This window comes from Piliocolobus tephrosceles, chromosome 2 (genome assembly GCF_002776525.5).
Source record: "Piliocolobus tephrosceles isolate RC106 chromosome 2, ASM277652v3, whole genome shotgun sequence".
NCBI classification, from domain to species: domain Eukaryota; kingdom Metazoa; phylum Chordata; class Mammalia; order Primates; family Cercopithecidae; genus Piliocolobus; species Piliocolobus tephrosceles.
In genome coordinates, this window is record NC_045435.1 from 190613535 (window position 1) to 190630520 (window position 16986).

A 16986-nucleotide genomic window follows, 5' to 3' on the forward strand; every position below is an offset into this window, starting at 1 on the left:
GGAGTAGTTAAGTACCTCCCATCCCCTCACCTGGCCTGGAGTAGGTAAGTACCCCCCATCCCCTCACCTGGCCTGGAGTAGGTAAGTACCTCCCATCCCCTCACCTGGCCTGGAGTAGGTAAGTACCCCCCATCCCCTCACCTGGCCTGGAGTAGGTAAGTACCTCCCATTTCCTTTCCCACAGTTTGCAGAGGAGAAAGCAAAAGACTTCCCTACTTTTATGAATTCCCCACCTTCAATGAACTTAGACATTTCTGGGTTTGACTTCTCTGTGCTAGTGGATTTGGCAAACTCTGGATGAGTCTTGCTGTCATGATAAGTCCCGCCTGAACCTGTTAGCAGCTTTTTTAGAAAAACTGTGAGGGCACTTATTCTGCTCTCTCTCTGTTGCACAACAAAATTGGTAAATAAATAGAACATGCTCGGAAAGAGATGCTTAGAAATTTTTACTGATGAAAGTATTTTCCATTCAAAAAAGACTTGGAAACTATTGGTCTAGGGAGCAGTTGCAGAAAGACATGTTGTAACATGAAAACCAGCTATAATAAAAAATGTTTTTGAAAACACAAAACCTTCTTTTATGAGTCCACCAATGATTTAATGCCACAGACAATATATGGCATGAGAATTTTTATAATTGGAAATATATACATAATTTTTTTAAATGAAGGGAGCAGAAGGGACTGGCTCTGACATCTGTTGAAAAGTTCCCAATAAATTGTCACTCCATTGAAAGAGGCATGATTTCCAAATATCTCCAAGGTCAGTGTAAAAGGTGTTCACATCTTGCTACAGATTACAGGGTAACAAGATCAAGAAGACTTTAGATACCAACTTGATTTACCTTTAAAATACCTGTAGAGACTAAAGAGATGCTTCCTAGTGGAAATCAAAGTAGAACACCTCAGTGATGAAGCCGAATTGAGAATCTCTACTCTGCAGGGGCTTGCTACACCATCTTCACCCAGAGGGAATAGCCCTGAAGGCCCAAATAGAAGTTTTTTGTTCGTTTGTTTCTTTGTTTTTGTTTTTTTGAGATGGAGCCTCGCTCTGTTGCCCAGGCTACAGTGCAATGGCAGGATCTCAGCTCACTGCAACCACCACCTCCTGGGTTCAAGTGATTCTCCTGCCTCAGCCTCCTGAGTAGCTGGGATTATAGGTGTGCCCCACCCCGTCCAGCTAATTTTTGTATTTTTTAGTAGAGACAGGGTTTCACCATGTTGGTCAGGCTGGTCTTGAACTTCTGACCTTGTGATCCACCCGCCTCGGCCTCCCAAAGTGCTGGGATTACAGGCATGAGCCACCGCGCCTGGCAGTTGAAGTCTTGATAAATCAGAGTACAAAAACAGGCATGACATGAAAGGCCTGAAAACAAGACCAGCGATTGTTTTAGAAATGTCTGGCTGCCGTATAAAATCCTGGGAGTTAAGTGTTACAGTCTAAGTGAAAGGACAGTGAAGGGCAGAACATCTGTCTTTGTGTCCCCTGTACAGCACACGCCTCATGTGTGTGTGGAGGTGGAACAAATGAGCGCTGTGCCCAGGAGGCTGGCCCCGGCATTAACAAAGCCTCACATGCAGGATGCAGGATATCAGACCATTCTAGCGCCATCCTCCTGAAAGACATTTCACTTGCTCTTGAAAATCACAAATGGTAACATCTGCAGCCCTCTGAAAACACAAATAAACCACTGGCATTTCCATAGACAGAAGCCAGACCTCAGGGAACTTACTTCCAATCCAGTTGCTCCAGCTTCAGTGGGAATATGAACTCGCCTTGCTGATGGGAGTGCCAAACGGCATTCTAAATCATCAAGATCACGTATCTCTAACTAGGTTGATGTGTGAAGTGTCTGGTGTTTATGTTATCTAGGTTTCGCATTGAGCTGAAACTTCACTGCCAAAGACACTGGCCAAGCAGGCTTCTTTCTCAGCCGTTGCTCTACAAAGCAGTTTCACAAAGACAGGATGTTGTCCTAAAAAAGCATCCTCTGGTTCCCTGCTGGACAGGCCAACAGCTTGGCTGGGTATTACAAACAAACCAGGAAGGTGTGTTCAGTAATGTCAGCTCACGAGGGAAGCTGGGACTACAGCTTCAAAAGCAGAGCTGTAGTGAGTCGGGGAAAAAGTGGGAAATATTTGAGGAGGTTGTCGATGTCATGTAAAGGCCAGGGAAACAAAGGCTGGAAATTGTGAGGGTCCTGGAGTGAAAGTGCCTGAGGATAGGTAGGGGACAGAGGAGAAGATCACAACCAGCCTGAAGTGCTCCATCTGTCTGACGTGGAAGCCGAATTAAGCACAGACCACACATTGTTCCCCAGATCAGGAAAATCCCGTTTGACTTCAGGTCTGCTAACACCAGGAACATCGCAGTGGTCATGGTCGTAATAACAGCAGGCATGTACAGCAGGCATGTACAGCATTCATTCACAGCCATTGTACTAAGTACAGTTTTTTGTACTTTGCATACAGTTTCTCATTTGATGTTTTAAAAACTTTGAAATGGAAAGTTTTATTACTGTCAAGTACAGACGAAGAAACTGAGACTCAGAAGTAGGAAGGAACTTACTCCAAATCCGCAGCTGTGCTGTGAAAGCTGGGGTGTGAATCTTGCCACTCGAGCCTGAAAGCATGTTCTCAAAACCATTTTTGTCGATTCAAATGCAAAACAGTGACGCTGCAGTGCTGTGGGGAAAAGAGTGGCCTTTTCCATTAAGTGGTCTGGGTCAACTTGCTAATCATAGAAAAATAATGTATTTTAACCCTTATCTCACAGCACACGCATAAATCAATTCCAATTGAGTCACAGATCAAAAACGTTTTTAGAACAAAACATAGGAAAAGAGGTGAATATCTTGGAGTAGATCATGATTCTTCACTCAAGACAAGAAAGTCCCTAACCATAATATTGATAGATTATATTGCCAGGAAGAACTTCTGTTCATCAAAGGATACTATTGAGAACAGAGAAAGGCAACCCACAGAGTGGAAGAAGTATGTGTAATACATACAGGACTCATACCAAGAATACATAAATAATTTCTACAAATCAATGAGAAAAAGACAGAAAACCAGGTTCAAAAAATGGACAAAAACTTGATCAGATACTTCACAAAGAAAATATCCAAATGGCCGGTAAACATATGGAGAATTGCTTAAGTTTATTAGTCATCAGGGGAATGCAAATCACAGACCACAATGCAATCACACTACACACCCGTCAGAATGACTACATCGAAAAAGACAGGAAATCCCAAGTATTGGTGAGGATGATGGGGAGCAACCTAAACTCCCACAAGCTGTTTTGAGAGCATAAACTGATGCAAAAACTGTTCCGCAGTATCTACACATCTGAATATACACCTCTTACACATATTTTCACTACCCAAACCGATACTATATATTTATGTGTGTGTATATACACACACACACACACACATATATACCTTTGTAAAATTTCACTCCTAGTGAATTTTCCCATTCTGTTTCCCATTCCCAGTTGTAGTACATATATTCTCATTGCTATTGTGTTAAGATAGCGTTGATAGGAAAATGAATTGTGGTCTATTAACGCAATAGCAGTGAGAATATATGAACTACAACTACGAGGAATAAGGACAAATCTTACAGCTGTGATGTTGAGTGGAAGAAACACAGATGAGGATATTCTGTACGTTTCCTTTATTTGAAGGAGGACAAGGGACAGAACTCTTCTATCAGAAGTCAGGTCAGTGCTTACCTAGGGAGGTGTAACAACTGGAACAGGGTACCGGGAGGCTGGTCTCCTGGGGTGCTGGTGATGCTCTGTGTGATCTGTGTGCTGGCTGCAAAGCTGCATTTGTTTATGAAAATTTACTGAGCTGTACACTTACTGCTCCAATGAGCTGTTGCCATAACAAACCATCCCCAAACCCAGTGGCAGACAATAAGCATTTATTTGTTGCCGACTGCTTTGTGTTCAGTCGTTCAGCTGTTCTCAGTGGGGCTTGGCTGGGGGCTGAGGGCAGGCCGCTCCACAGGTCTCAGTCTCCTTTGACGGGCAGCCTCCGAGGCATGGTCTCCAAGGGTGAAAGGCAGGAGCCCAAGTCAGGGACATTGAAACACACAGGCCTCCTCAGGTCTCAGCTTGGAGCTGGTGTCCTCTGACTGCTGCCACATTCCAGTGGCCACGGCAAGTCGCGGGACCAAGCCCAACGTCTGTGGAGTGGGGAAATCCGTGCCTCTCAAGCTCCTCCCCACGTAAACATTTGCTCAGCAAGAATCTAATCCAGGACACTTATGAAAGGTGTGGCTTACTGTGTGTATTTCATATTTCATAGTTTTCAAAGGAAACAGAAAAAGATGTAAGAACCGCTATCTTCTCCTCCCTCCTCCCCCACTCCTGGGTCCCCTCCCGCTTCTGGGATCTTAATGGAAAGGGGATAATGTTATGAAAATTCTCTACACAAGCACAAGGAAGAAAGGAAGGAAGAACATGTGCTTCCTAGCACACAATGCACTTCCCGTCAGCTGGGCTGGAGAGAAATCCCTCCCTGGCCTGCCACCCCCCGCCCCCGCCAGAGAAACGGCAGCAACAACTCACCCCTTCCTGTAGATGCAGCTGAAGGGCTGCTGTAAAGTACAGCCCAGTTTTCCCAGCCCCCACTCCTTACCTTCGAGGGCTCCCTGCTGTGCTCACACTGTTGAATAAAGGTTGAACTTCATTCAGTGAGAAGGAAGGAGCTGAACATTTGAAAGGCTCAACATTTCTGCAAGACAATTTGAACTTTTTGCCTCCTAACCAACAGTCCTGAAAAAGTCTCTCTTATTCACCGCAGATGCAGAATGTTTAAGCAGGCAGCAAATTACTCCAAAGGCAACATCCCAGTTCCACGGTCTTCATATCGGATACACTGAGAGGGAGGATAAGCCTTCAGAGAGGTCTGGTCCCTACTGCAATAAAAGTGTGGGATTCTGTTCCTTCTCTGTAGGTAGGGAAAGGTCAAATGTACACAATGACCATTTGTCCCTCTCTTACAACTTATCTCATATAAACTCCATCTCTAGAATTAGGCTGCCTGGTGTCAAGTCTTGGCTCTACTTGCTGTGTGACCTTGGGTAAGTGATTCAACCACTGTCGCCCTCAGGATCTCCATCTGTAAAACGGAGATTTGCTTATTCATTCAATGGACTTTTATTGAAAGGCCTGCTATGTGTGCGGCAGGGTGCTGAGCTCTAGGGATACAACGGCAACTGAGATGGACACGGTCCTCACCGTCATGGAGTTTACATGAAGGGTAGAGTCAAACCGCAAACACTTTGTCACATAATCATTATCACAGCCATAGTGCTATGAGGAAAACAAACCACAGACTGAGATAGAAAATAACAGGAGAGTCAGGAAGGCGATCTCACCAAAAGGCGACACACTTAAGCTGAGCCTCAAAGGAAGAGGAGCTAACCAGAGGAAGAGCTTGCCAGGTACAGGGAGCAGAGCTCGGTGAACTCAGGACACTGAGAGGAAGGGAGAATGGTCTCAGGTGAGGCTGGAGGGAGAGGTAGGAGATGCGTCCTGAAGAGCTGGGAAGCCGGGAAGGGAGTCTGGATTTATCCTACAGACAGGGGGCGGCCACCAAGGTGTTGAGATGATCACGTGGCTGCTGCTGGCAAAGGGGGACTGCAGGGTGCTGTGCAGGTTAAGAATGGACATGAGACCAGCCAGAAGCCTATTGCAGGACCCCAGTGGGTCGTGGTGATGGTGCTGGAGATGGGGAGAAGAAGGCAGTTGAGTCAAATGGCTCCAGTGGGGCGAGAAGCCCCAGGACTCAGGACAGATTGAAGATGGGGGAGCGTGTGGGTCTGGTTTGAGTCAGTGAGTGGAGATGGCCATGAGCTGCTGATGTGGGAGAAAGAGTACAGGGAGGGGTGAGGAGAAGGCAAGGTAAGCCCAGGGCTCACCAACACTGAGGGAGGGGAAGGGAAGGGAAGAGGAGGGGAGGGGAGGGGAGGGAAGGTCAGCGCAGGGTCCTACAGAGGAGCAACCGATAGGGTTAAAGGAAAGCCAGGAGGGGGTGGCTCCAGAGAGGGGCATTTCAAGAAGTCAGGATGCCCATCTAGGTCCAGTGTTGCTGAGACGAGGACAGAATCTCCAGGACTCACAAACGAGTCAAGGAACCATCTGTATAGTATATTACATTTGTGTTTTCAAAAGGTGTGTGTTTGGAAGCGGGAGGCTATTTTAGCTTATTTGCAGGTTTGCTTATGGAACAGCTCTGGAAGACTCTGCAAGACCCTGGTGACAATGGCACCCCCAGAGGAGGGAACTGGGTAGCAGGGGATGGGGTGGAGTGAGAGAGAGACCTTTCATTGTGTGTCTCAACCTTTGGGAGCTTTTATATTTTTATAAAATATAAATATATGACTATATTACTATTCAAAATTACAGTTTGAAAAAAGCACCCTGCCTTATAGAGCTGCTGTGAGGATAATAATCATCGCTTCCTGCGCCTCTCAGGAGGATTACTTCAGATGGTCTATGTCAGCTGCTTAGCTCAGGCTCAGTGTGGCACTCCGTGAGGTGGGTCGTGTCCCTGTCACTGCTGCTCCAGGAAACAGCAGAGAGGGCCTTGGCCTGTGTATTCGGTTCCCAGCATTCTCGTAACAAAGTATCACAAACTGCGTGGCTTAAAACAAGAGAAATTCTTTCTCTCACACTTCTAGAGGCCAGAAGTCTGGAGTTGTGGCGGGGCCCTGCTCCCTGGGAGGGCTCTACGGGGAACCTTCCTCGCCTGTCCCTCGCCTCTGCTGATTGTCATTGATTCCCTGCATTCCTTGGCTTGTGGCTGCATCACTGCCGTCTTCGCCTCTGTTGTCACACAGCCTTCTACCCTCGTTGTGTCTCTGTCTTCACATGGCCTTCTTACAAGGACACCAGTCACTGAATTCAGAGCCTACCATAATCCAGTACGACCTTGACTTGCTAATGACATCTGCAAAGACCCTATGTCCAAATAAGGTTACATTCACAGGTACGGGTTGATTTGTTTTTCTAAGACCAGCCGAGCCAGCGTAAAAGAACCAGCGGGTAGGCAAGTGTAGGAGCAAAACTGCAAGTTTATTTTTGGTAACCTAAGGTGTGGGGAAGCGGTCTGTCGGCCTCCGGCAAAGAAGGCCGGCAGAGTCCCCCAGTGGGGCTCTCCGACGGAGTTCCTGCAGTCCTGACATCCCCACAGGAGTGAAAGACTCGGGAAGGCCGCGTGGGACGCTGGCCAAGAGCAGCTTTTCTAGGAGTGGGAGGGCAATAGGCGCGGCACGGGCGTGTCGCGGAGCGTTCCGCAGGTGCGACCAGGTAAATCTCCGTCTCTTCGAATTGACGTCACCTGGCGCATGCCCAGTTGGTCTGCACCCTCCCTGGGCGCCGGCTGCATTTTCGGGCGCGCGGGAAAAGCTGGTGAAGAAGAACCCGGAAGTGCGCCATCCTGCCTCCGTTCATCCAAACACCGGTAATTCCGAGGACACCATTTAACCCAGCTGAGCCTGGCAGTTAAGATTCTCACAACCACAAACTCATCCGTGACCTAGGTGAGTCCTTACTCATTCTGGGCATCTGGTTTCCATCTGTAAAATGAAAGCGGGGGGGAGGGGGGGGACGGGACTCACTCTAGGCCCCAGCCCAGCCCGGAAGCACTGGGCGTCCTTAGACACTCCTGGACCGGGTCTCAGGTAGGTAAGCCGGGCGTCGGAGCAGGACTGAGGAGGCCGAGGCCTGTGTGTGTTTCATGCCGCTGCAGGCGAGGGACGTGCACCGGCTGTCACTGCAGACACTGCAGCCATTGCTGAGGATTTCTGAAGTCCTGAGTCCCTAGGCTGCTGGGAACAATGAAGCTTGAACTCCGTGGCCAGAATCATAGCCCAGAGCTATCATAAGACTCAGTCCTGCACAGCCCCCTTTTATCACCTAATTCATGGCACAAGTGCAAACTCACATTCTTGTCCAAAGAGGAGTTGGAACAAACTGGATTTAGTGCAGCAGATTTTGAGGGACATCTGAGGTCATGAACTGAGCGGGCGTGTGCTGCTGAGTCAATCCACAGAGGCTGCCAGGTACCATCCTCAGACTCCGCAAGAGAGGGTGGGGAACGGGAGAAACTGGAAGAAGCTTCCAAGAGGAGTTTGTGGGAAACCTGCTTTACCGTGTTGGTTCCCTTTGGGTAACCAGATTGCAATAAAAACGACAATGACACTCTCCTCGTGTATGAGAACTTCACACCTCATGAAAAGTTGTATACCTGTTTGCTTGTTTGATTTGATTCTAAAAAGTTGTGTGCGAACAGAGGCTTTGATTGCAGCTTTCCAGATAAAGAAACTAAAGCTCCGAGTGGTGCCGCACGGGGTCCCTCCCAGGGGCTGCTTCTGGTGGCTCATTCAGGAGGGAAACCTTTAGAATTGCCACCCAAATCTCCACCCCAAGGCACCCAGCACAGAGTTAGGGTAATCATCTTCCACAGGGACACTCTGTTCTTGCATTCTTGCGTAAAGTATGAATACCTGCATTTTATGGAAGATTGCTATGTGTATTGATTTATAACACACAATATAAATGAAAGCAGCGTGCTTGCTATGCAAACACAGGTTCAAGACCAGCCCAGAAGACCCCTCCCAGCACCTAAGCCATTCCAGATGGGCCTCCTGGAGTGATCACAGCTGTTCTGACTCATGGGAGAGCAGCCAGGACCCTGCCAGAGAGGCTGCCTGTGTGAGCATGCCGTCTGCAGAAGGCAGCCTCACTCTGCCGAAACAGACAGCTTATGCACGGGGCTCCTGCTTGAGGACACTGCCCGGGGAGAAACCCTGGGCCACCCCACTCACTGTTCTAGTCCCGGGCGGGGCTGGCAGGACCTGGGCAGGTCAGACTCTGCTGTGAGGCTGGTTTCCACAGCGAGGGAGGAGCCCGTTCCGCTGCTAACTGGTGGGCAGCTTAATGCTTTGGCCAATCAATTGCATGGCCATTAGGCACATATTTGGGGCTTGATTTTGGTTATGGTTTTTAAAATAGAAAATGAATAAATTGGGCTTGGGGAAGTGGGTGTTTTACAGTCACGTGGGAGGAACAGGCATTGAATCTGATCGTCCTTGGGCTGCAGCTAAAATTGCAGCCTCGCCTCTGTGGCATTTAGGCGTTGGCTTAACCACAAATCACAGACCAGAGAAGGCCTCAGTGTCAGAGAAAGGCCTGGAAAGAAGGAAGCAGACACAGAGAGCCATGGACTCACCCAAGGTCACACAGCTCATATTGGGTGATTGAACTGTGTGGGGGTGGAATCCCATCTGTCCAGGACACCGTCATGCCCCTGGCACCCATCTGGCACCTGACAGGGAGTGGGTGTCCATTACGTGGGATGACTGTGTGTAGGAGGGAGAAAGGCAGGCAGGGAAGGAGGGAGTGGCAGAGAGCAAGGACACAGGCCTCTCGTTGTCCAGGAGGGAAGCAGCAGCATCCCTCAAGTCTGCTCTGTCTTTTACCTCTGACCGTCACAGGCTACGTATGAATTAATCCCTGAAACAGCCCTGTGCGGTTCCCATTCCACAGACGGAAAAACAGAGTCCCTCTGGGCTCTTTCCACGTTCCTGTATGAGTAGTTTTCTGGTAAACGCTAATAAGCCAAATTAAAAAGGGCTGTTAGTGTATTTAATTTAACAAGGAGTAACTCCTCAGTAAATCCAAGGATGGAATCTCTGATGGGCTTTGCTGATGAGCTGGTCAAGAGATATTTGGAGTTTGAAAAATCTCAGCAGCCACAGCTCAGTTAGCATTTTACTGAACATATACTATGTGCCAGAACTATCTTCTTACTCTATCGTCCCATTTACTCCTTACACCCCCAAGAGATCGGTGCTATTATCATGCAGTTTCCAGATGATGAAACTCCGGTACTGAGCTGTTCACTGCCTGTCTAAGGTCATCTCGATAATCACTGGTGGCCTCAGGATACTTTTAATTATATTTCTGTGCCAATGCAAGAGACTAGCCTATGCCAAATATTGGATCTTTGAAGGAGGGGGCAACAGAAGGGCACACTGGGGTGGTGTAATCAGCTGGTGGGGAGGGAGGGAGGAGCAGGAAGAGTAGAGGAGAATCAGGAAGGTCATTTTTTGGACAGTGGACAAGGTAAATGAAAATCAGATATTTAAAAAGAAAATTTGGCTGGGCGCAGTGGCTCATGCCTGTAATCCCCACACTTTGGGAGGCCAAGGCAGGTGGGTCACTTGAGGTCAGGAGTTCAAGACCAGCCTGGCCAACATGGTGAAACCCCGTCTCTATTAAAAATGTAAAAATTAGCCAGGTGTGGTGGTGGGCACCTGTAATCCCAGATACTCTGGAGGCTGAAGCAGGTGAATTGCTTGAACTTGGAAGGCGGAGGTTGCAGTGAGATGAGATTGTGCCACTGTACTCCAGCCTGGGTGACAGAGTAAGACTCCATCTCAAAATATATATAAATAAGAAAAAGAAAAAGAAAATTTGGACTTTGAAAGCCTTGCATCTATTTTATTGTTTCTTAAGAACCACATCCCAGATTGTAAAATACCTTTATGTACAGAAGTTGAATGTGTTCACTGGTTCTTCAGGCATGCATGAGCATGAGGACACATCTCAGAGACTATCCTGGAGATGAGGGCTTCTAATTATATGATATGTTGAGGCCATATTTTCATGGAAAGTGAGCTCTTTATTTTTTTTTATTTTTTATTTATTTATTTATTTTTAAATTATACTTTAAGTTCTAGGGTACATGTGCATAACGTGCAGGTTTGTTACATATGTATACTTGTGCCATGTTGGTGTGCTGCACCCATCAACTCATCAGCACCCATCAACTCGTCATTTATATCAGGTATAACTCCCAATGCAATCCCTTCCCCCTCCCCCCTCCCCATGATAGGCCCCGGTGTGTGATGTTCCCCTTCCCGAGTCCAAGTGATGTCATTGTTCAGTTCCCACCTATGAGTGAGAACATGCAGTGTTTGGTTTTCTGTTCTTGCAATAGTTTGCTAAGAATGATGGTTTCCAGCTGCATCCATGTCCCTACAAAGGACGCAAACTCATCCTTTTTTATGGCTGCATAATATTCCATGGTGTATATGTGCCACATTTTCTTAATCCAGTCTGTCACAGATGGACATTTGGGTTGATTCCAAGACTTTGCTATTGTGAATAGTGCCGCAATAAACATACGTGTGCATGTGTCTTTATAGCAGCATGATTTATAATCCTTTGGGTATATACCCAGTAGTGGGATGGCTGGGTCATATGGTACATCTAGATCTAGATCCTTGAGGAATTGCCATACTGTTTTCCATAATGGTCGAACTAGTTTACAATCCCACCAACAGTGTAAAAGTGTTCCTATTTCTCCACATCCTCTCCAGCACCTGTTGTTTCCTGACTTTTTAATGATTGCCATTCAAACTGGTGTGAGATGGTATCTCATTGTGGTTTTGATTTGCATTTCTCTGATGGTGAGTGATGATGAGCATTTTTTCATGTGTCTGTTGGCTGTATGAATGTCTTCTTTTGAGAAATGTCTGTTCATATGCTTTGCCCACTTTTTGATGGGGTTGTTTGTTTTTTTCTTGAAAGTGAGCTCTTTAGACTAACAAAGCCTGAGGCCTGGTGTTGCTGCAGGAAGCTGTGTGTTTAGTAAAGCAACTGTTCTCGAGTTCTCTCTGGGGGCCAGTCTCTGGGAAAGAAAAACTCTTCTCCTCCTGGTTCTCAGTTGGGCTTGATGAGATCATTTGGTTTCAAAAGAACTAGACCCTGCTTTGCAACTGCGTCTGCCAGGGAGAAGGTGCCACTAAGCACAGATTCATCCGGCCTCGAGGGGATCCTATTGTCATTTTCAGAGGAAAAAGCCCCAGAGTGTTTTGATGGGGAACTCAGCCCCTGACACGCTGTCGCTACTGCAAATTTCATGAGGCTGGTTCTGTAGCTTCTCACAGACCCACCAGGTTGAATCAAAGACATTAAAATCATTGTGCAACGCTTGTCTACTATTGCTGGTGATAAGTATCCTAGGATCTGATATCTTTTGATTGATTAAGACCATTTGGCATGGAGGGGAGAGATGGAAGCCCCAAGAAACCAAGAATTGCTCCCCTCTCTGGACCATAGTGTGCATAAGGAACATGAGCCTCATTGGAAATCCCAAGATGAGCAGTGGGGAGCCCGGCCCAGAACCCACAACTCCTCCTGCCCTCTCCTCCAGCGCCCTATTCCCCGTGACTGACTCCCCTCACACATGACCCCGTGGACTCCCCTCACACATGAGGCTGCGGCAGGGCACCCAGGACGCAGGGCCGGAACATGCTTTTGGACATCCCGAAATTCCTCCAACTGAGCTCAGTCCCTGAGCACTGATGCCAGCTGTGGAACATCGGGTGAAGATGGCAGTGCCCTGGAGGCCCACGGGGCGAAGGTGCCACATTGGATGGAGATTGTTTGGCAACTCGCACTCTGGGCAGGCAAAGCCAAAGGATACTCAGCACCAGGAAACTGACCAGGAAACGTGGGAATGGCTATCTGGGGCAGAGAGAACCTCACAGTCATCTAATGTAAACTCCAGGAGCTAACTGCCACTTCTCAGTCCCTTCCTCCTAGATCTGAGTTTTAATCCCTGGGACCATGTAGAACGTACCTAACTACTTTTCCAAGGATCAGAAATGGGAAGAGGGCACGTCCTCTACTGCTTCCCAAGTCCTTTCCAATCCCCACCTTCCCACATCCCTCAGCTCCTGCTCATTTGACAAGCTCCTCATTCAGACCTGTCTGAGCCTGGTTTTTCTCCTGTGGCTCTCCCCTCTGTCCGTGTCTCTAAAAGGTGATGTCCAGAACAGTGGATGGTACCTACGCTGGGCAGTGCCTCCCTCACTGTGGACCATATATCTCCATTAATACACATTAACCACATTACCTTTTTGGTTACCATTGGCCACTGACAAGGCTTACATGATACTTACTCCCTAAGACCCATAACTTGGCCCAGTCTTGTCCTTGTACGCATAGGGACGAAAGTTACCAACAAACTCAACTCCTCAAAGAAGTGGAAAACCAACCTTATTAAGTGGTGTTTTCAGTTGGAGACTAACCCAGACTCCAGCCCAAACACTCTCACTGCCCAAGCTGAGACATGTGAACCTGTCGGGAGGTGCCAGGCGTATCCTCAGTGCCACCCTGAGCCACACTGCACACATGTAGCAGGGTACAGCACCAGTATCTTGGGTCTCAGACCCTCATTGAGGCAACAAGCACACTAGATCCAATGATCTTTAAGCTCAGGATTTATTCCTTCATTGGCTGAGCTGCCACGGCACAGGATTTGTTCATTTATTGGCTGGGTCTGGGGCACCATGACCCACAGCGGAACTTGACACAGCTCTTGTGCAGAGAAAATGGAAAGCTCCCTAGCATAACAATGACAAATGTACTCACCATGCAGGCGGCTTCCACAAAGGCTTGCGAAGGCATTGCGGGTGGTGTGTCTGTGCAGCACTCACGTCTGGCGTCTTTCTGGGTTTTGATAGAAGAGCGGGGTGTTATGATGAACTCTTCCATCCTATCCTTGGACTCCGGTGAGATGGGAAATCTTCAGTTCTTTGGTTGTTCAGGGAGGGGTACGGATGAGATGGGGGAATGTCAGGCTGCGGGGATTGGAGCAGCCTCAGCTACTCTCGCGTGGGTTAGAGAGCTGCTTCCCCTCCCGCCCCGGGCCGTGGTGAGGGCACTAGCCAGTGTCCACAAATGTCTGGAGCTCTTGTACACATGTGTCTTACTCATCTTTGAATCCCCAGGGACGGACATGTGGGAGGCATCTGGTCACACCAGGCCGGACCCGTTTTCTTCCTTCTATCTGCATCTCATTTTAGACATTCTAGGAATAAAGTTGACTTTAGATGAGAACTCAGAAATAACCAGAGACAAGTGGGCCTGCCCTGGGCCAAGGACCTTGGCCTCCTGCCCCTGCTGGCCAGTCCCCTGAAGGGTGGAATCCCAATGCCTCGCCATGGTCCCCTCCCGCACCCTATGACCACATCCTCTGGCAGCCAGGATGGAGTGAATCACCTCCTGAGCTCTGTTTCCAGCCACAGATGCTGCAGGCCAAAACAAAGGGGCTGGTATTGCCAGGACACCAGCTCTCTCCTCCACTCTTTAGCCTGATGGCCCCACGGTGGTCCAGCAGGTTCAGCAGCTGGGAGAGTGAGGGCCGGTCAACCTGGGAGCACTGTGCAGAGTAGAACCAGCTGTTTCCATGCCTTTCTGGCTCCCTTCCCGCCTGGCTAGGGGCTTGGGGGATGCAAGGGACCCAGGCAGGGAAGCTGGGGTGTGTGGGAAGTGGCAGAGCTCAGTTGTCTCCCTCTGACCCACTTACTAACTCAGGAAATTCAAGGGCTTTCACAGCTGCTGAAGACGTGCCTCACCTTGACAGAACCCAGATGGCCCAAATCCCAGGAAAACCCAAATGGCTAGTGACAGCGGCATTTGCCCTTCCGTTTCTGTTGTCTCCGTCAGAGGGGAGAAGAAAATTTTCTAAAAAGCCAGAAGTTGAAACGTGCCTCTGAGGAGACGAGATCTGACTTCCTTGCTTTCGTCTATTTACAGGTTAATTTTCCCTTCTAGCCTCCTCAGCAGTATTTTCCTACAGTTCCATATTAAAACTCTTGGAATAAACCAATAAACTAATTGCTTCCCTTTGCTCTGTGTGTGCACGAGTGTGAGCGTGTGTCTGCGTGTGTATTTTAATATTCATAAGCGACTTGGCTGAAGGCAGATACTTGGTAAGAATCACGAGAACTTTCCAGAGGAACCTTGAAGGAGATGGGTAAACATGCCAGTGAGAGGGACGCAGCCTCCTTCTTCTCAAGCTGACCCCACTCCATTTTCTCCTCTACACGCTACCCGAAGCCCAGCATACTTCCTCCCAGGGGTTTGTGAGCCTGCACCCTTCTATCTCCAACCTGCCTGCTGCAGACCCAGTAATTCCTAAACAGAACTAGGGTAGGGCACAGAGGCCAGAAAGCACTGAGCAGTGCTACTGCAGAGCCTGTGAAGACCAAATTCCCCAGCGCCCACACAAGGTCCTTCTCAGTCTGGCTTCTACCTGCTCCTTCAGCCTCATCTCTTCATTCTGCAGACCACTCCCTGCCTCTTAACCCCAGGCATCCACCTCTGCCCTGGCCACATCAAGCTACTTGCCATGCTTCTTTCCTCGCCTTCCATCCTTTCTCTGCCTGACAAACTCCTAATGTTCATTCAAGGTCCAGCTCAGTGTCCAGTTCCTCAGTAAAGCTTCATCAGAACTTCCTTCCCCGGGCACCCGAGTGAAATCGGTGTCCCGTTCTGGGCACTCCCACCGCGCTCAGTACACATCTTTATCACGACGCTCAATGCCCAGCATTGTAACTGTGGCTTACATACCCCTCTCTCCCTACTGGTCTTTGAGTCTGTGACGCACGGTAACAGTCTGTTGAAACTAATTTCGACAAGTAAGTTTGCTGTCTCGATAAAAAACAGCCCACTGATAATAATATCAAAGAGAATTAGAACTGATGCAGTGAGGCATTTTCAAGTGCCCTGACCAAATGAATTTTTCCAAAAACTTCATCAAATTTCACATGAAAGGTAGAGTTCTTACCTGGATTTTTAAATTAAAAAACAGCTTAAAAAACTATTAAGTCATGCTGTTATCTAATTGTATTCACCATTTGCGGATCAAAGTCATTGTGATCACGGATTCTGTGAACCTTGGGAAGTTTCATATGGTATCAGGTTGTAGGCAGAAGCTGGAGGGGGCTGATGGGACTGACCCCCAGCTGAGGATTCTGCACTATTTCTGAGTGCTGCTGGTCACAGTGGGACCCTCAGAAACAACTCCAGGAGGGCAGAAAACACTTCTACTCTGACATTTATTTTTATTTTCTGTTTGCTTGCATGTATTTTCAACAGTATTCAGGTATAACTTTTTTAATCAGCAAAAACAATCACTTTTTAAAAGTAAAAAATGTTGGCCAATGAAATGGATTAAGACCATGAAAGCTCAATAAGGAAGAGAGAAGGAAAGAAGACAGAATCGTTACTAAAGTTGTTTTTGACTGAGCATGGTGGCCCACACCTGTAGCCCCAGCACTTTGGGAGGCCAAGGCAGGAGGATGGCTAGCGGTCAGGAGTTTGAGACCGGCCTGCGCAATGCAGTGAGACCTTGTCTTTAAAAATAAAACTTTAAAAATTAGCCAGATGTGGTGGCTCACACCTGTAGTCCCAGCCACTCGGGAGACTGAGGCAAGAGGATCTCTTGAGCCCAGGATTTTGAGGCTGCAGTGAGCTGTGATCATGCCCTGCACTCCAGTGTGGGTTACAGAGCAAGACCCTGTCTCTAAACTAATCTGTGTGTTTTTGCCCCTAAGCTGGGGGTGAGAGACCTGAGTGCTGTGTCCCAATGGCCACACCAAATCACAAGGGGAAGAAGACAAGGAAACTGCAGGAACTCGTTCTCTGCCCGGCGGCCACCTGCCCCAGCGTGCACTGCCCAGACAGGCCTCTGAGGTTCCCTGGGAGCACAGGAAAGGACACCATTTGGGTTTTAGACCCAGATCTGCCTTCTGTAGCCATGGGACCTTGGACAAGTCGCTATGTCTCCGTATCTTCACCTCTTAAGGAGATAACACAGCTGCCTGCCAGGGAAGTGAGGGCATTTTAAACTGTACAGTGGTACATACATGTGAGGGGTTACTGTAATTCCTGTTGGTTTTAGGAGGTGGGGTTGATAGCCGTGCATGGACAGACTGATAAGCCTTTGCAGGTTCACCAATATTTCCATGAGCTAAAAAATACTATGATCTCCACAATTGTGTAGGTAGGTACTATTATGATTCACAATTTACAGATGACAGAAAAACAGGAATCAAAAAGTTGAGCAAACTGTCCAACTTGCAACATGGTTTAGAGGAGCTACACTCT